This window comes from Protopterus annectens, chromosome 5.part0 (genome assembly GCF_019279795.1).
Source record: "Protopterus annectens isolate FY-2018-M chromosome 5.part0, PAN1.0, whole genome shotgun sequence".
NCBI classification, from domain to species: Eukaryota; Metazoa; Chordata; order Ceratodontiformes; family Protopteridae; genus Protopterus; species Protopterus annectens.
The window spans coordinates 216,549,823-216,571,281 of NC_056735.1; the positions used below are offsets into that span (position 1 = coordinate 216,549,823).

At 35.7% G+C, this 21,459-nt stretch overlaps 1 protein-coding gene across 2 annotated transcripts in view; it reads left to right on the forward strand.

Annotated features, from left to right (window-relative positions):
- Positions 1-21,459, forward strand: part of GRM5 (glutamate metabotropic receptor 5) — a 1,888,276-nt gene that overhangs the window by 590,824 nt on the left and 1,275,993 nt on the right. The window lies entirely within an intron of this gene.

A 21,459-nucleotide genomic window follows, 5' to 3' on the forward strand; every position in this document is an offset into this window, starting at 1 on the left:
TTGGAACATAAGTTTTGAACACAGATTAGTATGCTGCAGTCAAGCAGATTTTCAAAAACACTTGAATAAATGTTTCATTTTCTATGCCTTCTAAAATAAGACATTTACTTACTACAAGAAACTGCATCATTTAAAATCATTATAACTGACATATTTTATGAATTATAACATAGATATTTTAGTAATTATATAAAATAACTCACATTTAAATGTCAAAGAGTTCATTTTCCTTCACATAGTCGCATTTGCATCAGTTCTACTTCCTGGTAGAGTGTTCTTCCTGAATCTGTGATGTGTCAGTGTGATATCTGGGTCAAAGGTCAGATTGACTGCTTTCAGCTTCTCTGTGAGAATTCTGAGAGTTGAAGCTTTTGAAACAGCATGAGGACACTGTTCATGAAGTAGCCCACATCCCAGATTGTCTCCTTAACATTTTGGCGGGAAACTTGTTAAAACTAGTGACAAACATTCATTTAGCAGTGTAAATGCATCTAAACATGACAAAACCTTTGCAATGTATTTTACAGGTTATTACAGCCTCTATGTAAGTGAAATTAAGCCCAAAGTTATTAATAGGTAATAAAACTCAATATTATTGTCCCAACTCAATTTTTATACAAATCTTATTATTTACTGTGTCTATATGATCAAAAGCATTTCTATATATTAATATGAGAAAAAAATAAAGAGAAAGAATAAAGAAAAAAAAGAGAGTAGAAAATAAAAGAGTGTAAGGCAGAAATAAAAAAAAATGTAAGAGAAAGCTATAAGAAATATATACAATGGAATATTACTTACTGTTTATATTAATAGAGTTAAAAATAAAACATATTATTTACTATTATTTAGTTCTAATTATTATTAGTTAAAGCATGACATATTATTTACAAACAAGCATAAGCAGTATAATCAAGAAAGTATAATTAGGAATAGCATTTGAAGAACATATAAACTTTTTACAAGGAATAAATATGTTATTATTCTATTTATCATATTTTCATTACTCTTCTCTCCCTGCCCTCCCCCACCCTTTACCCACTACATAATTTAAATAGAATGCCATTGTTTAAACAAAGAAAAGAAGAAAAGTATCAAATTACTGACCTTACTTCTCTTTTTCAGAAAGAGAAACAAATTGAATAATAGCTTGTTATTAGTTCCTCAGATATTTTGACTGGTTATGAAACAAAACATTTCTTTGCACACAGAGAATAACTTTGATTAAATCTTTTTCAGAACATTTGTGGCTTTCTGGAAATGCAGGAACTATATTTAAAAAGATTAATAATGAAGTAAAATGATGAAAGAAAAAAAGAAAAAAACATAGAACAAATCATTTGTTCTTTAGTCTCTTCTTCTTCTCAGAAGTCTTCCACGAAGTTTCAGTTGCCAGTCTCTTTAATGAAGGACTAGCCCATTCCATTTCCTCTATTTTATCCAAAATCTTATTTTTTTGATAAACAGTAAAGCAGAGTCTAAGTCATCAAAAATTTTAGGACCATCAGGAAGGAAGATTTTTAGCTTGGCAGGAAACAGAAGGTATGTTTTAAACTGTGCTTTTTTAAGCTCCCTTATTAGTGGCAGAAAAACTTTTCTTTTAGCTATAACCAAGGGAGAATAGTCATTGTCAAAACGCACAGTTGTCTCATTAAACTTAACAGGAGCTTTAGCCCAAGCAGATTTAAGAACCATCTCTTTATCAAAAGATGATAGAAATCTAACTATAACTGATCTAGGATAGTTTTTGTTAGAGTTAGTATTAGCTATAGATCTATGTGCTCTTTCGATACCAAAAGAGAATGCTTCTGGTAAGTCTAAAGTTTTAGGGAGCCATGTTGTTAAAAAAGAAGTAATATTGTTACCTTCAATATTTTCTGGCAGTCCAAAAATCCTAATGTTATTGCGCCTAGATCTATTTTCCAAGTCATCCAGCTTTGTTTGTAAATGTGTATTTTGTTTCAGCAGAAACTCAATGTTGATTTCCTCTTCTTGGATTCTATTTTTCATGTCATTCACAGCTTCTTCTATGCCTGTCATCTGGATCTTCTGTTGTTGCAGGTCTATATGTAACAAGTCTATTTGTTTTGTAGTTTTTTCTATGAAGGTATCACTTTTAGTATCCATTTTATCCATCTTAGCAGTAAGATGTTGGATTATAGTTATCAGAGACTGAAGTTCTTTCTTGATGCTGGAGTCTTGAGAATTTGTCTTACTGGAACTCATTTCAGACTGATAAACTGACAGGAAAATTTCCAATGTGATTTCTGACAGGAATATTGTTAAAATTTCCTTTCTTTTTTAGATATAGTTCAAGAACTATATAAAACAAACATATTTAGAAAGAAAATTACTTCAAAAATTAATTTTTTAAGTAATTAATTCCTGTCAGTGTAATGAAATTGGTGGAGCTGAAGAAATCTGCTGCTATCCTGTGTTCATCCTTGGCCACGCCCATAACTCATCTGTTTATTGACTGAAGCTGAGCATATCTGAGACTAGGCCCTCTCCCTGTATGCTGTTTAGAGGAATTTACCAACTTTCCTGTTTCTTCTTTCATTCTTTATGGTTACAGTAGACTTTAGTTTGTTTCCAAGGTCTGCAACCTTGGCAATTATGCTAGATCATTGACTGATGCTTAGAGGCAGGATGTCAAATACAAATAAAAGCTTCTAGTTTGCATTTCTGGACATTTCCTGTATCAAGCACCTAATATTTGAAAATGATCTATCTGTAGTTGTTCAAATGTTTGTCTACTTTTGGCTTCACTATTGTAATGTATTTTACCCGGGAATCTGAACACAAATATGTATATTTAATACAAAACTCACCTGCTAGGCTGTTTGCTGGTACATCACATTATCAACATATGAAGCCAACTGATTGTGATAAAAAAAACAAAAGAAAGAATATAAGGTGAAGGACCAGATAAGATGGCAAGAAATGTGGAAAAAAACATAAATATCCTCCTGGAAGAGCCTCATGTTGATCAAGAATGAACACAGGAATGGTTAAGGAGAGGTGAATTCATATCAAGAAATGAAAGGTTAATACTGGCAGCCCAGGACAGTGGGCTATGTACACACTGGTTTACAAAGTCCATTGAACTTGTGGGAGAAACAGACATATGTAGGTTTTGTAAAACTGAATTGGAAACAGTCACACACCTTGTTGCTGGTTGCAATGCACTAATGGCGGAGGGACTGTATACTGAAAGGCATAATAATAATGTGGTGAGACTGTTACACAGGAGAAATATTATGGTATCGTAGTGGCTGAAAAACACTGGAAACATGAGCCACAGAAAATGATGAAGTTTATATCACATGGGATCACCCAATACCAACAGTTCAAAATATAGATGCTAGAAAACTGGATCTAGTGGTCCAAGAAAAGAAAACAAAAGTAGCATCGATCATTGAAATCGCCACACCCAGTGACTACAGTGTCTTGCATACAGACAGACACGGAGTCATAAAATACCTGGATCTGCAGGCAGAAATGAGAGCCATGTAGAAGAAAGATACCCAGACAGTTCCAGTAGTAGTAGTAGCAACTGATCTTATAAAAAATAATTTACAATCGTATTTAAATATGTTATGAATTCATGTAATACTGTACGAATTTCAGGAGTCATTACTGGGCACATTGCATTTGCTCCAAAGAGCACTTTTGGCAAACGTCAAAGAGTGAAACAGTACTAATTTCATGAACTTTAATCGTACTTTGACATAGGAATGGGGTCCATTCCCATCATGGTATTAGAAACCCAAAAGACTTGGAGAAATTAAAAAAGCATCAAACCAATATTGTAGATCCTGCTGTAGTCTCCTATCATATTTTCTATTGTTTTTAAAATCTTAGTGTGGATTTGCTTGTCCCTGTGCAACTTGGATACCTCTTTCCTGAAGGATTTCTATTGTTCTGTTTTGCCTCCTCTAGTGTTGCTTTCAGCTCCTCAGAGGCTGCAGTTGATTCTTCAGGCACTGTAAAAAAAAACTAAGTATTCACCTCAGGAGTGTTCCACTATGGTGTAATTTATTTATTATTTATTTATTTATTTATTTATTTCCAGTTTGATTAGAGGGGATGTCCACTGGGCTCAGAGAGCCCATTTTCAGTGGAGGCCCAAGGAGAAAAGCTCCATGAAACAGGTTACAGTAAAGATAGCAGTCCAATAAAAATAAAAGTACAAGTACAAATACATATCAAATAATACAAAGCTTGAGAAATATTGCCCTTAGTGGAAAAACATCATGCAGATACATTTAACAAATTCACACAGTTAAAGTCAAAAGTCAAAAGCTATTTACAATATTTACAGAGTGTGAGAGATTGTATGGGAAATAGCTATAGAAGGTTATAGCCAGCTATAAGGTGCTTAAGAACTCAGGAGGATACACTCCCGGAGGCTTTTGTTAAAGAGTTCTAGGTAGGGAGAATGCAGTTACATTTCCATTTGGAAAAGTGGTGGGTGTAAAGCTGAGTTTTGAAGTTGTTTGTGTTTGACATTGTCCTTAGTGTGGAAGGGAGAGAGTTCCATTTCTTACCTAAGGAGAAGGAGAGGAGAAGTTGTCCAGCAGGATGTTTAAATTTGTGGATAGTAATTAAGTTTTGGTGTTCAGATATTAGAGTTCTATTTGGGGTGTATAGGGGAAGGATGTTAGAGTGGGGCATTTGGTTGGATTAAAATTAGTCTATGTGCTGTAGTGAGCTGGAGGATATCCAGGTAATTTGTGAATTCTAACCATTTGAGGGATTGGAGGGTAACACAGTGATGAGTGAGATGTATGGCTTTGGTGGCAAATTTAGAAATTTTGTTATAACAGCTTTCAAGTTTGGAAGTGATGGAAGAGGATAGGTTAGTTAGTACTGGGGTGCCATACAGAAGGGAGGGAAGGAGGTAAGAGGAGGACATAGTATACCTGGTAGAAGTAGAGAGTTGTTCATGTATAGCATACTTAATTTTTGGTGGGTTTTTTTTTTGCTGAATATAGGTTCATAGGTAGGTACTAGGCTATTGGCCCAAGGGCCTAAGTAAGCCTAGCTAACAAGGTTCCCTGTCTTATGCCACTCAAGAAAGTTAATTTCCTGTGCCCCATGTCAAGCAGAGCCACAGAAGTGATCCCCGGGGTGTATTTCCTGTTTCCCATCCACTCATCAAGATTTTTCTGGAAGAGTGCTAATGAGGAACTTTGCTTGACATAGATGGGTAGCTTGTTCTAGAGTATAGGAAGTCTTTGGGACAGGAATCTATCCCTCCAGCATGTCCTGTTTATTGTGGTGACAAGGTTTAGGTCCCTAGAGCATGTAGCTCAGAGGGATCGGGATTTCTTTAGGTGTAGCATGTCCAACAACTCTGGGTTGAGCATAGCTTAATATGTTAGGCAGAGATCTCCTCGGAGTAGGTGATATACTACAGAGTAAAGCTGGAGTTTTTTGAGATGGTCAGTGGATGTCGAACTTGAGGTGTTAGTCTATAGCTACACCAAGTAGTTTGGCAAAAGGAATAACTTCAATTGGAGAGTTGCTTTGGCTAAGGACTTGGAAGGAATTTTTATCAAAATTTAAACAATCATCTAAGAGTCACCTTTTTGAAATTCCTCTTAATAATTCTGCAGACAAGTTACAGGTTGTTTAATTATCTGAGGTCTTTATTATAACTTCTAGCTCTTTACTGTATTTTTGTACTAACCAACATAAATGACCAATTCACAGCTCAGTTAAGTGACCAAATGAATCTTTAATTTTAAAACATAAAACTTAGTAAGTAAATACCATTCATCTTGCTGGTAAACCACTTTTGCCCCCTTCTACATCCGAGACTTCATCAAAACCACAAGTAACAAACACAATCATCAATTTAAATATCATTCTATTGTCACCCCCCCATAAAATATTAATGACAATTTAAAACAACATAACAGATAAATAAATTTACACATAAAGCTTTGAATCGGTCATTTGTGCTGGTTTTTGGAAGAGGTTTATAACTGAGTGGCACCACAGTATTGTTTGGCTCATTTTTTTTTTTTTTTTCGTTTCTGCGTTGATTTTATTGTTTTGTCTTATGTCTTTGTATTATTTATTTATTTTATGTTAATTAGTTGTTTGTTATTATTATTCAAATTGCTTTGCTATATCATGTTTCTATAACTATACTGCAATTTAGCTATTAAACTTACTGGGCAAAGAGGTTATCTTTGTATCATTTTTGTGTTGACACCCACCTCCAAGAACACAAAAAATTTTATTTTGCTGCCACACAAAGTAAGGTTTTGTTGCTTGGTCTAGAGATACAATTTTATCATCAGGAGACTTTGTTCAGAATTTCTCCGTCCTTCAGAATAAGAAGCAGAGTAACCAATTATTAATTGTTTTATATCCCTGTAAATGAGTAATTAGGTATTACAGAAAGCAGTGTTACTGCCCCGAACATCACTATGAAAATTATTCCTAAATGTATAGCTGACATCAATCATGGCAGTTGATTGTAGCTCATGTCTCCAGTAAACTGACTTTTGTTTCATTTGATGCCCCCCTCAGTACATTGCTACCGAACACAATGAAAAATTAATTACACTACTTTGTTTTTGCCTGAGGTGTGTTTTCTCCCGGAGATGCATTTAACCTAATTTGACTGCCACAAAGAATGTCATACACTGTGACATATTTTGCTTTGTTTTTGTAGTACAGCACTCTTAGAGGATATATATTCATCACAGGCATTTACATCACCTAAAGCTTCCTCATCTGCTGTGCCTTCACTTCCCAGGTCTCTGTGCCATACAGAATCCACTGGTTGCTCCAATGTTTTGATCCCCTTATTTTTCATCTTCTTTGGCATTCATCTGCCATACATTACCCTGACAGTTTGTACCATTTGTTTGCAGTACTTGGGATTCTTGGTATGACATTCTTATTCAGACTTCCCTTTTCCTCAGCCACAAATCCAAAATATTTAAATCTTGTTAATCTCTTACACTGTTTTAACTTCTATCACAAGTTTAAGTTTCCTATGATTTCCCGTTTGCTGCAATGATGTTTTGTCTGTGCTACATTTAATCCACATTCCTTTTAGTTTTGCATTTGAGTACCCTATCATTTGCTGGAGTTTCTGTTCCTAGTCTGCCTGTAACTCCACATCATCTGCATAAAACAGCTTTGTTGTACTCTCACCTCTGAACTGTTTGCTGATGTTGTCTATCACCAGTATGAACAACAGTGGGCTTATAGATAAATCCTAATGTCCACCCTCTCCCACTGGGAACCCCTCTGTGAGTCTGAATACTGTCTGCACACTTGTCACTGGGTCCCTGTTTGTAGCTTGCAGTAATATTACCACTGATTCTGGAACTTTAATCCAACTTAGAACTGCCCAAATCAGCTTTCTTTGCACTTTGCTATATGCTTTCTCCAGGTTTGGGAATGTCCATTAGGCTCCTTTCCTCATCTGTAGCTTCTTGTACATTAACTGTCTGTTTACACTTTTTTTGTGTGCAGTATCAAGTGATGTTATATTAAACAGATGAAGTGTTGTATTTAATATCTGTGGTAAAATGCTACTGATAAATATATCATTTAATAAAACAAAACAAGCAACTTATTAGTTGACTTCATCAGAATTTGTACTGTACAAAAATGTTATTTCAGATCAATAGTGTAAGATGTTGTCCTGTTCGATTCTCAGTTAGAGCGTCTTCTGTGTGGAGACATGCGTGAATGGGTGTACCTTCGTTGAAGGTTGTGCGTCAGGGCCGGCAACTCGGCACATAAAAATCTCCTGCCAATCATTAGCGGACCAGAGTTCCACTGTGGTGACCCCTAACCGGGAAAAGCCGAAAGACACAACAACAACAACAACAGTGTCACTAGACTTGGCATTGCTGACAGGTAGTATAGCATTTGTCAAACATCTTGTGATTGTCTGTGGTGATAAAATTCTCATTGTATATAGTTAAGAAACTCAAGAAAAAAAAAAGAAACAAAGAAACAAAGCATGAGGCAGAACATCAGCATTGTCTCTAATGGTAGTGATATAAGACCTATAAATCTATATATTAATGCTAAAACCTGTTTTAACTCTCAAAGGCACACACTGTCAGAAATCCCCATATTTCCATACAGTGCATTTAAAAGTAAAATAAAATATTAGCTTAACTAGTGAAAATCTTACTTCCCTAATGTAAAAATTATTTCCATTCCACAAGGTTGAAATTGTAGAAAATGGCAAAGGATAGCGATGAATCATGCCAAATAAGCCAAGAACTGAGAACGACCCCTAGGGTGAATTCTAAATAAATGTTCAAATGATTACGTTTATTTCTAACATCTAGATACGAAGAGATAAAGATGTTTAGATTTAATGAATCTTCAATTTAAATATTTAATTAAATACAGCCATTAAATTTAAGGATTGAAGTTTGTTATAGCCGGCATTTAATGATTTATTCATTAAGTCCGATAATTCAGTCAGAGGACTTATACACGGATCTTAGCAATATGACAGTCACAACATGGTTGTACAAAATGTGTAAAACATGAATATAGTCCATGGAGAGCAGTGGTTACATTCCAAAATCAGAGAAAACAAACCTGTAAGCCATGCAGTAACAGTGCTTTTAGAGGTGTGTAACAATTGTTACACTCCCCTCAAGCACTGCTACAGTTGGGTGAAGAGTCTCACAAGAAGTTACTTCACTGTTAACTGTCTCTGATGCCTCAAATTTCTGTCAGCAAAACTTTGCAGCTGTCAGTCTCTAGTCTCTAGTCACTAAGTAAAATTACAGCAGAATTTAAAAACTGCCCATGACTTTTCACTTGCTGTCTATATGAACGCATGTGCTCAGTGCTTTGCTAGCTTTCAAAGCCAGTAATATATTTAATTTTTCTATTTACTTTTGTAACTGGTAGTGCGTGGAGTAGATAACATTGCACATGCTACAAAGAGTTATGATTAGGTCTCAGTAACTTAACCAGTTAGTTAATGTTGACAAGGATACAATGATTGATCTCTTGAGCTTTGTTCTCAAGGAGAATTTCATGGGGTTTGTGTCTCAAACACATAATAACATAGTTGTGATCAGTGACCTGGTTGTTTATATATGCAGCAAGGACCTATTGTACTCCAAAAGCAAATGATCCAGTGCAAGGGGTGACGTTTTTTCTTTTTACTTGATCTTGCTAACAGCTTAATTACTAAAATATTCTGAATAAACATATCTGACAGTAACAACAGAGAGGCTTGATTTTTCCTTTTTGCGACAGAGTATAAATTCATGTATCACACTAGCATAATACTTCAATATATCTATAAAATTGTAGCATGGTTCCTATAAATGAATAAAGCAGATTCTGCAGATATGGAACAGAAAATTAATGTTCATGGCTGTAATACTAGGACCTAACATTCCCCACCAGTGCTAAGTAATTTGTGAATCCATTGACAGAGGAAACGATGAATAATATTTCCATTTCTTGTAATTATTGTAACTAAATCAAAAAAGTTATTTTAACCTTATTTTATTTTATTTATTTTACATTTGTTGACCGGGAGTATCTGGCTGAGCTATTGCACTTTTTCAGCGGAGGCCCGGGAAGAAAAACTCCAAAGATATACAATGCAATAAAAATAGTAATAGGGATACATTTCAATAAAAATAGTAATAGAGAATTTTGGTAGTTAAATACATAAGCTACATACATGTATGCTGTTGACAGATAAAACAGTACTATAAACAAAAAGGAGACTGTTAAAAAAGTAGAATAAGTTACACATTTTAGTTTAAAAAGAGAGTTGATTAAATAAGGTTTTGTATGCAGAGTAGCAGAAACTTAAAAGGTTATATAAGAATTTCAGGGAGCAGAGAATAGGAGAAGCTTTGGAGGCTGCATAGGAAGCATAGCATGACATAGTTAATGATAAGTTTTAGTAAGTTAGTTTGACTGTATTATAAAGGTAGGTTATAATCAGGGAGGGTGAATACAATGGCAGGACCAATGTTTTTTAAAGTGGTCTTTGATTGCTAGCTTAAATTGTTAGCTAGCAGAATTTATCTCAATGTGCTAAAATTAATTTCCATTTTTGCAGGCAAACAAAAGAAACTAGAAAACCACAAGGATAATTCTTCCTAATGTAAAATAATACTTGGAAAATGCTTAATCTAAATTTAATTATATTTTCATATCTTCTGGCTGTCATCTTGCATAGCTACTAAATAATTAATAATCTTGTTTAGATTTCCTAAATTAATTCTTATGCCAGGTATATCTAACAGTATCCTGTAACCAAGAGAATAAATACATGCGTTCAAAGTGGAAGGCTGCAGTGTTTAAATTCATATCCTCAAACACAGGACTGTGATGCTGATTGTTTTTGAATATATAAATTCTGAATACATGAATCTGGCTTGGGAAATGGGTGGGCGTTTTAAGATTAGGATTCTCAAGTTCTGGTAGGGCTATTTAATGTATAGGATTAGAAAATAGGAGTGATATACAACAACACATTTGTACTTGCTGTGCACTGCTTGAGCTAAATACATGCAGTATAGTTTAGTATAGTATAGTATAGTATAGTAGTATATTATAGTACAGTAGTATAGTATAGGATATTATAGTATAGTATAGTTGTTGTATCTTTCAGCTTTTCCCGGTTAGGGAAGTCAGAACATGAGTTGTTCCTTTTGTCTATATGTGGAGCTTTTCTCCCCGGGCCTCTGCTGAAAATGGAAATATATCCAGTTGGACTAGCCCGGTCAACAAATGTAAAATAAAAATAAAATAAATGTACCGAGTTGCCAGCCCTGATGCACAACCTTCAACGAAGGTGCGCCCATTCACGCATGTCTCCATACACAAGATGCTTTAGCTGAGAATCGAACAGGACAACGTCTTAGTACAGTATTGTCATACCTCTCAGTTATACACATTTTCACAGGATGTCTAGATTTTTCCTCATATTTTTGTTCTGTTTCTCATAAAATTTGTGTTTTTTTGCTAAGTCATTGATGCTTGAAGTCACTAAATAATGACATACATTTGAGTTTCAGACTTCATATCCATCAGAAAATGCATATTAACACTACAACTTTTACTCTAGCGACTTTCTCTGTTTATAACAATAATACTTAAAATTTGATCCTATTTTTGGGCCTTTGCTTCCCATTCTTTTTGGCTTTGTCCAGATTTCTTGGGATAAGAGTTTGAGAGGTATGAATATAGTACAGTACGGTATAGTATGCTATACTTTGCTATACTATAGTATACTATAGTGCATAAATTACATTTCCTATGGCTTGTGACTGAGATGTAACAAAGTAGTGCATGTTTTATCCAGAGTTTAAAAGGTGAATTGTTCAGCAAGTTTCATCCAGTCTATTGTGAACAAAGTAACAGTATCAGTTACTCAAAGCTGTCAGTAGTAATGGTATATGTCTTGTGTCTGAGAATTACTAGAGCATTTTCATATTACAAACAGCACCTAATGAAGTCAGAACATGAGTTGTTCTCTTTAATTCTTTTTGAGAATGTTAGAGATGAGATGAAAATGAACATCATTCATGGCCACAAATATCAAAAACCAGATCTGTGTTAGTGGTGCTTCGCATTCTTGACCCAGACTACTCCTGTATCATCTGAGAGCTGTGGAAATTATGTGAAAAGTCATCATCCATAAAGGTATATACTACGACTATGAATGTATTGGACGGTGCAGCCAAATTAGCATTGCTGTAAACTAATTATTCCAGCGAGTGCTGGTTTGCTGCTTCTTCAGATTATATGTCTCTAAATTGGTGAAAATTTCAAAACTTTTCAAATAATAAGGTCGAGTTCATTCTAGACATAAGTTGGGAAGGCTCAGCTTTGTTAATGATTTAATTCACTTTTTTCAGATTCTTCATATAAAACAGTACTCTTAGCTTTCTATTGCAACTTCTTAAGAAAGCTACAGTTAATAAATGATAGAACCAAATTTAAATATAAGAATCAAATTGAAGTACAAAGCAGGAATTCTATAATGAATACTGCTTCCGAAACACTCATATAAAAACTGACTATATGACAGGACAAATGTATGACAGGGTTTGACAGCTTTAATTCAATTTCAAAAGCAACTTTATGCCACAAAAGAATCGCTAAATTTTGTTGATTTTTTTATTATTATTATTTACTTCTGCTGGTAATTCTGAAAATTAGTTACAGCGATAGTTAAAATATTTCTCATCCTCTCTTACAGCTCTCCTTCAAGCATTTGAGTCCTGAATGCTTGAAACCCACTGTTTTGAAACTAGGGACTTGAAAGTCTTGTAGCTTAGAAAGGCTGCTATACATGCTCATACTTAAAATATGAGATTGTGCCAGCATCCATGGAGAGGGACTTCTGCTCAGGGTACAACTTGAGTATCAGTTTGGACAAGCAGCTATGGGAAGGGAGCTGGTAGAGAAGTTTAAGATTAGGGACTGCAAGATGAGTTGCAGGGTTAGGGAGTGCTCTGGGAATTTAGGTTTAGGGATAGGGTAGGAGTTTTAGGACTAGGGAATCAGAAGGGAATTTTACGGTTTGGGAGCAACTGGGAAAATTAGGTTTTGGAAGGGGGTGGAGTTTTAGCATTGGGAGGAGGAAGGGAGTTTTAAAGTTAGGAAGTGATAACATTTAGGTTTAGGGAGAGGGAGCTAGTTTTAGGTTTAGGCGGGGATCAAGGACTTTAGGGTTAGGGATGGGGAGTGGAGGTTTAGGGTTAGGGAGTGAGGAGATGGCTTGGGAAATGGGTGTGAGTTTTAGGATTAGGATTCAAGTTCTGGTAGGGATATTTAGTGTATAGGATTGGAAAATAGGAGTGATATACAACAACAGGAGATTGAGTTAGTGGAAGTTAAAGCACTTGCTTTTTCAAGCAAGTGGCAAGGAACATGTATGGTGTGAACTACTAGCATGTGACCAGCTCCAGTAGATTGTTCTTTACTGCATACTGATGTGATGGCTGGATGGTGGCTAAAAACACAGAGACACTGAGAAAGTATAACTCGTCTCCAGAGGTTTTTATTTGAAAAGATCTCTGTATAAGGACCACAGAAATGCAGCTTGCTATGACTAGGACATTAACATCTAATGCTAGATACTCCCAAATATTAATTTCCCTTTTTTAGTTTTAAAATATATTGATATTTTATCAGTCTGTGAGGCACAATTCATAACATTATATCATCATGATTGTAAATTAAACTTAGCTCTGTACTATAAATAACAGGGGCCTTTGACATCAAACAGATTTTTTCTCTAACACATTCTAAGGGCATGTTAGTAATTGCAATGTTTCAATCTATATTACCATGACCAGCTACTGAGCTGTCCTTATAGCTATTATATATTTACCTACCTATATATATATCTACTTTATCTACTTTATCTTCTTACTGCCTATGGATATATAATCACAATCTATATACCTCTCTGTATTCTAAATCTGGACATTGTAAAACTTTTATAACCACAAATATTTAAGTTAACTACAATGAACTCTAGTGTATCCTTTCATATCATATGATTATGTGACTGACATGACTTTATACTCACCTTTTTATTATTGTACTTTTTAAAAACCTTTCATCTTTATTCTAAATACTTACTATTTTATGTGTTTTATTATTTTCTAATGTGTTTTATAATTTGATATTTCATTTTGAGCTATGCTGGAGCTTTTCTCCCCGGGCCTCTACTGAAAATGGAAATATATCCAGTTGGACTAGCCCGGTCAACAAATGTAAAATAAATAAAAAAAATAAAAAATATAATGGTCTTCCATATCTGAAGCATTTAATAGGATTTTTATCAGGATATTTGACTTTCATTGTAAGAATGTTACTGTTGAACTGCTGCTTTTTTTTCAAGATTTTTGACTTTCATTTTGAGAACATTACTGCTGAACTGCAGCTTTATTTAGGTACCTGACCAGGGTCCTCTGAAACTCTTGACTATTAAGTCATCACAGTCTCTATTTGCCTGTGAATGTACAGGCTATCACACTTCTGTTTGGTCTATCTGGAAACACAATGCGTTTCTCTTTTGAAAAAAATCTGGAAATTATTGATATAGCTTTCCATTCTCCCAACTAATAGCACAGAGACTCGCTGTATCTAATTGGCCAACAATTTCATGTTCTTGGCTATGCACTTCCTATGTCTTTTTTTGTTCACATGATGTCTCTAGCTTGCAAGTCTAGCTGCCTTTTACAGCTCATGTTATAACACGTGTTTCTGTGGATATATCTCCAACATTTTCATTATTTTATTGTGATCTTTAAATTGTGTTTTTTTTAACATAGCCAAAGAAAACAGTTTATTTTTAACCTTTTGCTATTAGCAGTAGTACTAGTGAGAGCCTGAGTTCCTGCAAGGTCCGGTACTCACAAGTTGCAGAATTATACCAGTTGGTGTCCTGCTGCTCTGAGAACAGATGCTTTTCTCTAAAGAGAAATCATTTGGTGACCAATTATTTTTACTTTATTCATTTTTTTATTTCAAACTATTTAGAGCAAATGAACACACACAAAGAAATGCCACCTACTCTCCCTGCCAAAACAAAGGAAATAATCTTCTCTTCAACTTAGCAGTGACAACATATTATCAAAAAATAAGACTCCTTCTCATTATTCAATCAAAGGTTTTATTGCTACCTAATCTAGGAACTAGTAAACTCCAGCAGTCAGTCTGCCAAAATACATTTACTGAAGACAGACACTATGTAGAATTAAAGGAGTGGCTGATGTCATAGGTCAGGTGACACATAAACAGTGACGTAATTCAAAAAGAAACAAAACACTCAGTGAAAACTGTATACAACTTGTTTTATTGTCAGTAAAATGTAATTAGACAACTTAACTGGACTGCTTGGAATCAAGAATGTCATCCTTACTATGTAAGACCAGCAATGGACCCTCAATATAAAAAACACATCACACGTAGTAGCAAAAATAAAAAGTAACAGCACCATACTTCTCCAGATATTTTCAGTGGCTTATTAGTAGATTTGTAATTTTATTCATGTATGCATATGAATACATAGCAAGAAAGACAAAGGTTCATATACAATTAAATACCTAAAGCTGTCTCTCACACATAGTAGTCTAATATATTTTATTTTTTTAAATGTGTTGTGAATGTGTGTGTGTTTCTTGTTATGCATGTCTGGTGTATGTATGTGTATTATCTATATATCTTTATCTGTGTCCATATCTACAACTATATCTATATGTACTATAAACATGAATCTATGCATGTGTGTATGTATGTGTATGTGTGTATATATATATATATATATATATATATATATATATATATATATATATATATATATATATATATATATATATATATATATATTATATATATATATATATATGTGTGTGTGTGTGTGTGTATGCATGTGCACACAGTCGCACGCACGTATGCATACACACACACACACACACACACACACACACACACACACACACACACACATACGTATATGTATATTCATTTATGTCAGATTAGCTAAACAGCTAAAATGCACATTTTTGCACGGTAGAAAGACCACCTGCACCTCCCCCCCAATCTGGGAGGCTGTGCCCCTTACATCCCCTGTAAATTATATTTATCAACTCTAAGATTGCACTACAGTGGGGAATAGGATAAATTCCGCGATCCCCACTGTACTGTTATCTCCAAGCATATGCTTCAAGTTTTCATGTAATGATAATCTCACACACTCATGTAATTTTTGATTTGATACATGATGGCGCGACAGTGGAGCTAGTACACAGTTGACAAATATGGTTAATTATGATTGGTGTTGCTAAAAAATGGAGTTTTTCCATACTTTCTGTTTAGAAGCCCGTTCTTTGTCCTTATAAATACACCTGTTAAGGTGATGGTATTCCACATGCATTTTTGTAGTATTATCAAAGCTACTAGCTCCATAATAGTGTGCTTTACATATTTGAAAACATTATTTTTATATAAATGCTTAATATTAGGCTAGTACTTTTGATAGTATAGAAAAGACAAAAAAGTTTATGAAAACTGTCAAAGACACATGGTCAGAAACCGAACACTGTGATTAACAGACAAAGTCACAAATATGCGTGAAGTGATCAATCTAAATTCAGTTTTCATTTTAAGGTGAACAGAACCTCTGACGGTCATTCAGTATTGCAAGAGATAAAATATCCAATGGATGTCAATTTGGCATTCCCGAGTCAACGAACACATGAAATTTGGAAAATTTGCATCCAGTTTTAAGGAGTAAGAGGACTTAGTATAAGCCAAAACTGCCCATGGGTAAATGGTTCTGGAAAAATCCTTCATAGTCATTCAGTTATGCTAGTTAATATACCAAGTTTACGTAAGTTATAGGCCTTGTCACTTGACCCTTCAGTTATCATGGTCACATAATACTGAATTCACAGCTGTTACAAACACGCTTGCTTTATTATTCTGTTGCTACTCCTGTAGAAATCCATAAACCATGACTTTGATACATTACTTGCTCTGCTACAGGAAAAAAAAAATCCTCCTCTGACTGCCTATTCTTTTTCTTCATCATTATCAATACCTGAATTGTATGTTACTATAATCAATATTAATGTATCCTTCCCTGCTGAATATAATGGTCAAATGTGGTAAATCACTATACATGCAAAATAAAACACAATATCTTACAAGGATAATCATTAGTGCGAGATAGATATCAGACTGGGTAGATCCTGCTTCTTGTTTTGCAATAATTTATCATAGAAAGCCTTGATGAAATAAAAAGAGAGAGATCTATCTAAATCACGTTCTAATAAAAAATGGGAGTCTGAAAGGCCAAAGAACATTGATCTATAGCGGTGAATAAATTTTACATTTATTTTAATATTGTGTATGTGCCTTTGGTACAATATCAGTTAAAAAGATTTACTGTACCTATTCTGTTCTGTGCTGCAGTTATAATATGGGTTCACATCAGAGGTTTTGAAAACATTTATATTTGTGCAGTATATTATTAAATGGAATATGTCTGATAAGTATGACATCATGACTGGTTCAGAAATAAATTCTTATTAGTAAGATTTTCAACAACAAAAACACAGCAATGAAGATTTTGTAGCATATTTTTGTGCATAGCAAACAGATTGTGGTATTTATGCTAATGAAACATTATATTGTGTATCACAAAGTAAGTTGTAAAATAGCAGAACATGAATACAATGCCATCTGCTCTACCTGCAGATGTTTATATCTGTAGACTGATCCAGTAAGACTAGTTGTCCTACCTAGTGTAGCTGAAATGACTCAAAATGGAGAGTGTGCTAGGATACAGTTTCACTGTCTCAAATACTAGTGCCAAGGTGTTACGATATGGCTATTGTTTTCACTTCAGTCATTTAAAATGACTGGTGATAATTATTTAGAGATGCAGTGATTTCATAATTTGTTTTATTTCATATTTACATTGCATTTCTATGGTTATGGTTCCTGTGTGCACTTTATGAGAAAAGATTTATTCATACTGATTAATGTGAACCATATGTAATTCATATCTTGAGACATGTTTGCTGAGTCCTTAGTTTATAAAACAGACTGAAAATCCAAAAGGAGGTTGAATTTCAAGCACGGCACTTTTCTTTTAAACCTTTTTTTTTTTTGTAGGAGAGCACACCGCATCCACCCCTGATGTGGGAGGAATGGCCAACCCTCCACACACCCTTCAACTTATATAAATACCTATTCTGAGACTGTCATATCTTCAGCTTCCTATATTTAAGTACAGAGTTTCAGCAAATCAGTCTCCATATCTCAGGACATGACAAAGTGGATCCTGAGATTTCAAATAGTTACCATTTTTATCTGTACATATCAGCACCTGTCATATTCTCCTTTTTGGTCATTTTCCTACAATCCATGTATGAATTTAACTGTCTACATCTACAATACATTCAGTCTTATGCCATATCTGTGTATCAGCCATCTGTGCTAGATGTTGTAATTACATTACTATGGCTACACCGACTCTGATTACTTCTGAATATACCTGTCAGGTGAAGGTGAATCCCAGTTATAAGCTTCCATTACTAATAATTCATATATACACAGAGTTGATGGAGACCACCTGATATCACATTTTCTGGAAGAGCAGCATTTCCTGATCTCTCCTGCTCTCTCTGCAAAGCAGTATTCAAGCTGCTAATCAAACTGGGGTAGTCATAGGCAATTATTTATCAATCTATGCCATGGATCCAGCTATGGAATGTGCATGATACCATTGCACCTGATGTTAGAAAGATGAAAGAACATGATGCAGACAAAATAAAATTATAAAACAGAATGGGGGGTGTGGCATAGCCACGCAAAAAGAAAGAATCACTTTTTTATTATAGAGGAGCTTGTGAATCAGATCACAGATCCTCTGTAGAGAGGCTGCAGAGCAGTAGCTGAGAAAATTAATGTTCTGAGTTCTGCTTAGAGTCCACTCTTTTACAAGAAATACAAAAGTAGGAAACCGCTGTCCTAGCCTTAGCTGTATTGAGAAATGGAGAATCATGGAAGTGTTTTTTTCTTATTCTTAAAACTTGATTTTAATATGCAAAAAGGTTGTTAGTTTTTTTTTTTTTTTTTTCATTAAATTCAATAAGTGAAGATATGCATATTATATAGATCCATTCTTGGTAGGGCTAGATATAGCTGGCCATCAGTGGTTTCCTGTTCCAACTAAATATTTAAAATTATATTTTCCCTGTTAAGTCCCTCCCCTTCACCTGATTGTTCTTTGTGAATTAATAATCTTTGGGAAATACAATTGGCGTCAGCCTATTGCTAATATACAAGTATGATTGACAATAAAATTCTGACAATTTACATATAACCAGTTGATCTTTAAAATGTAATCATTTTTTTTATATATTATTTATTTACACACCACACAGCATTATGGAAAGTTGTCTGATTCAGGTAGAAAAACAGCTCTTGTACTCCCTTTCCTCACTTATCTAGAGGAAAATAGTTTTTATTCAGGCATGTCCAAGGGTCCCAGTGTTCTCTCCTGTCTATCTGATGAATCTGGGCATCTTGAGGCAATGTAGAAATTGCCTCATGTACACAGACAACCCTCTCCTCCTACCACACAACACTACAACCTGTGAGAGATGTACCTATCTAGCCAAACTGGAGGTAAAGCTCTCTCCAACCAAGACTGAACTTGACAGTCATGAGGAGAAGGTAAACATTTGCACCACACCACACTCATCACATAGTCTCACTAAATCTACACCACCAAAATTCACACATAGTAACATAAAAACATTCACAGAGGCTCTCAATAATAATCTGTCTAAGCAACAGAGTCCGCCAAAGAAGAAACACAAGCAGCCTCCATCCCCCAACACAACCCAAATGACACTTAGCACACAGACTCAGTGTGTCACTCAACTACAGCCAATAAGGCAAAACAACGTACCTAACACACTAGTCATAGGTGACTCTATAGTCAGGTACACTGATGTCCCACTCACCAGGCTAAACAAGGAGAAGGTTACTGTCAGCTGCCTGTTGGGTGCCAGGATCCGCCACATCACCCACGCACTCAGGCCACTCCACAAGTACAAATATGACTCTGTCATTGTCCATGTTGGTGTGAATGACCTGAGACATACCTCCCTGGACTACATGAAAAGAGACATGGAAGAGCTCCCCGATCTTGTTGCGCAGGCAGGTATGACCCTAGCCCTGAGTAGCATTCTGCCATCACCAAGAATGATACCGCAGTACAAGGACAAAATGATTGACTTCAACAATTGCCTAAGCTTCTGGTGTCATTCTAAGGGGATCCAGTATCTGTCTGCTTGGGATGACATGGTCGACAGACCACAATGCTTTGCCACAGATGGCCTGCACCTGTCGCCCCTGGGATTCCGGATACTGGCTAAGGCTCTTGCTGCCCCTATAGTGCCTTTTTTAGGCAAGGTTCAAATGACAAATTCACCACCGTAGCAGGAACAAGCAAGCAAACACTGAGGGTAATGCTACTCAATGCTAGAAGTCTAAATCTCAAAATGCACTCACTCGAGGCACTGCTTAAAATGGAGAACATCGATATCTGTGCAGTGACTGAGACCTGGTTCAAGGCTCCAGAGAGCACCCCTGCACTACCAGGCTATAACTCATACCACACTTTTTGGCCATGTAACCTGGACCGAAACACCAAAGGCGGAGGTGTGTCCATATTCATTAAGGATATCCACACCTCCAGTTTAGTTGCTCAGCATAATGCATCCAAGGTTATCCAAGTGCAACTAACTCTGGGCAAAACTGCAATCCAAATTGTAGCTTGCTACAGATCCCTCACCATTCCCCAGGATTCCCACTCCTCTTTTCTTGATGTACTGGAAAATATTAGGGTTCAACCAAACACCCTGATAATGGGCAACTTCAACTACCCCACCATTAACTGGGAAAACTACTCATGTACCAACTCCTTAGCTCAACGCTTTCTGGAATTCATAAACTCCAATGCCGTGGATCAACTTATCCACACTTCCACTAGGGACAACAATATCCTAGACCTAATCATTACCAACATGAGTGACCGGTGTTCCACACCTGAAGTAAACTCCTCATTGGTCCGATCTAACCATAAGCTAATCACCCTTGATATCCACATCCTGCCCCCACCCCCCATTAAGGAAACCATGGTAAAAATTTTCTCCAAAGCCAACTTCATGCTTCTTAAGACAGAAGTGGTGACCTTCATGACACCCATGCAGATGGACAATACAGTTACGACTGCTGAATCCTACACAAATGCACTCTAAGCACTTACACTAGTGCTTGGATCATGCTATCCCAAACAGAACCAAGATGCTATCATCCAAAAAAAGGAAGCCAATCTGGTGGTCCCCTGCCATAAACAAATTGTACAACAGAAGGAAGGAACTGTTGCAAAAGAGAGTAAAATCCCATATGAGTGGAGGAGCTCCCTGGCCAGCTTCAGTAAGAAGCTGAGATCCTTTATAAGATCCTTCAAACCTAGCTATGAAAACAAAATTGCCACTAATTCTAAGGACAACCACAAAGCATTCTATAGCTATGTCAAGAATCTCAATGGCAACACCCAGATCTGCTCTGAGTTACAGCACAACGGCACGAAAACTATGGAACCAACTGATATTGCCAACATTCTGGCAGATAGGTTCAGTGCTAACTTTACCCCCCCCCCCACCCCCTAAAGGGCACATATCTATACAGGAAGAATGCAGAGTCCCTGTAATTACAACTACGCAGGTAAAAGCTGCACTCTCTAAAGCCAAAAACACAGCATCCATGGGACCAGACAACATCCCAGGCTGCGTTTTACATGAACTTCAGAACAAACTGGCTCCCCACTTAAGCACCATGTTCAATAATAGCCTCGCATCAGGCTTTGTGCCCACTGAATGGCACACA